The sequence below is a fragment of the Fragaria vesca genome, linkage group LG4, assembly GCF_000184155.1.
Source record: "Fragaria vesca subsp. vesca linkage group LG4, FraVesHawaii_1.0, whole genome shotgun sequence".
In the NCBI taxonomy this organism is placed as follows: domain Eukaryota; kingdom Viridiplantae; phylum Streptophyta; class Magnoliopsida; order Rosales; family Rosaceae; genus Fragaria; species Fragaria vesca.
This window is the reverse complement of record NC_020494.1, coordinates 14,253,323-14,255,894: the sequence shown is the minus strand read 5'-3', so window position 1 is coordinate 14,255,894 and position 2,572 is coordinate 14,253,323. Positions and strand designations below refer to the sequence as shown.

General features: G+C 41.0%; 1 protein-coding gene across 1 annotated transcript in view; it reads left to right on the top strand.

The window, feature by feature from the left end:
* Nucleotides 1-2,572, top strand: part of LOC101306522 (brassinosteroid-regulated protein BRU1-like) — a 10,257-nt gene that overhangs the window by 233 nt on the left and 7,452 nt on the right. The window lies entirely within an intron of this gene.

Here is a 2,572-nt window from a genome sequence, read left to right as displayed (position 1 = left end):
AGATATGAGAGATAATAGGCGCGCTAGGGTAATTTGGTCAGAGAAAAATAACTAAAGTTAAAAAATTTGTTAGTGGGAATGGATATCTAAGAGTTATAGGGTTGATGAGAATTTTAGATTCTGATTTTGTTAGTGGGAAAAAAAATCTTCAGATTTAGGGCTAATGGGTATTTTCCCTAAAACAATCAAAGGCGCTTCACAAACCTTATGCTTAACGCCAACATCAAGGTCAGGAAGCACTTGATTTTAAAATTTCATAGTCTGACCGTCCATATATTGCGGCAGCTGACATATCTAGGAGAGAGATTCTTAGGTTCGGCCAACGCACCATGTCATCTATACGACCAGCCAGTTGAAACTTGACACCTATTATTTTTTGCTAACATCAACACTGTAGAAAAGAAGGAAAAAAACAAATCGGAAGTAGGATCTCCAATAACAAAACCCGGCCTCCTCTCCTTATCCATCGTAAAAATAAAATAAAAAAATAAAACCCAGGTTTCACCACCACCACTCTCAAGCTCCACCATCACCCAATATCTGTAAAAATCCCATCTCGTCCTCCACCTCAATCCCACCCCAAGCTCCGACTTTATCTCCGATGACCCACTAACACCCAATTCCCTTCCCTCCCCTCACTAATTTTGGGCTGGGAGCGGCGCTCAACGGTGAGCCTTCTTGATGTCGTTGTCGTCGGGCCCAATCGCCTGCTTTGGCAGTAGGAGGAAGTCGAGGTCCTCGTCGTCGTCCTCGTCGAGCTCGCCCCATCGGATTTTCGCTTTTGGTAAACCCATGGTTACGCCTAGTGAGATGGATAGAGAAATGAGATTGTTGTTGGGATTGGGTGGAGGCCGGCGAGAGAGAGGCGGAGTTTGGGGTGGGAAGATGGGATGGGAGAGGGAGGAGATATGAGATTTGATCGGATAGACATGTTAATCTGATTTCCTCTTCTTCTTTTTTCAGCAGAGCAGAGTTGATGTGGAAAAATGGTCACGTGTCAGCCTGTGAGTGGCTAGTTGCACCAGCCACATGGTACATTTGCTGCACCTAAGAACTCCTCTATTTAGGATGGTGAAAACAGTGGACGACACCCCTTTCTCCTTTGCATACGAGATCGGAATAGAGACTATGCCTTGGGAACCCTGGAACTGAGGAGCCTGACTAACCATTGGGCTGGGGATAAACACCAGGCTAACCTTTAAACTCTAGCGAATTAAGGTCCCACACATACACCACCATGGTGTTCAAAGAAGCCACAAGTCTAACAAAATCCGACTAGTCGTTCATTTATACTGGAACCTCACTAAAACCTTGATGCCATGATAAACAAACACATGTGGCGGAAAAACTTGCTAAAACCTAGGACAATAGGATTGAGAATATGAATCCAAGCCAATCCCAAGCAACCTCCTCCATGAACCCTAGCTTTGCACTAATAATTCCTACCACATCATTAGTAACTAGAAGAGAGGGTTATCCAAACATCTCAACCCACACCGAAATCGTAAGGATCTAGACCAAGTTAAATATGAGGACAACGTGACAGATTTATTATTAGAATCACTGTCTAAGGTCACATTTGAAAGACATGTTAAAATCATTAGTATGGTAAAGTTATCTACGCTCCCATGATTGTAAGAATCAAGGGAGGTGCAGACATCAAGAGGAGTATGTCACATACATGTCACTTTCAAATGTGAATGATGCGTTGTACTTTTTTTGTTCATTCTCCCAAAGTTATTTTTACCCATAGGGTTTTATTGTTACTTGACAAATGTTTTTAATGTGCCAACATGGAATACATCTGAATGTGTCATATTAGTTTGGGAGAATCATAGATGTGTCATATTAATTTGCGAGAATCAGAGTAGGATTCATGTGTGCTTAGTCAAAGTAAAATCGGAATATGATTCATATATATTTCATGTATGCGCCCGTCTGATAGGAGCACAAAGTGTTACGTTTATAATCTATTTCCGACTCTATTTAGTTATGTAATTCCTTTAACAATATTTATATTAACTAAGTTTGTGTTTTTAGATCATAAATAAAGCTGAGGAGCCTAAAAGAGACGAAAGAGGAGAAATTTTGAAGGAAAAGAAATCCATGTCATGCAAGGAAAGAAATCAGAAAATCTGTCAGAAATTATCAGTCAAATTCGACAGAAGATTGTGATTAGCTCACAAAGATCCAGGAGATGTGCCATATATCATTGGAAAGCTACAAGAGTCTACTTTCCAGAACTTTTTACGGATCGTCAATTCCTATTTTGGAGAAGAAGTTATGACCGTTTGAGTGGCTGAATGTCAGTCTGCCCGAATTTCTGATTTGGACCAAAACTTCTATTTTGAGGCTCAAACCACATTGGCAAGCCCATGGACGAGTTTTGAGAGTTTCATAACCCTAATCATAGCAGAAAAGAAGGGGAGGACGTGAAGATTAGAGGAGCCCAGTGATCTTACATCATTAGAACCTCCATAGTTGCGAACTCGCACAAGGAACCCGCCAAGCCATCATCGATCTCTATCTTGTGATCCTCTTTTAGTCATAATTTCAGAGATATATACTCATC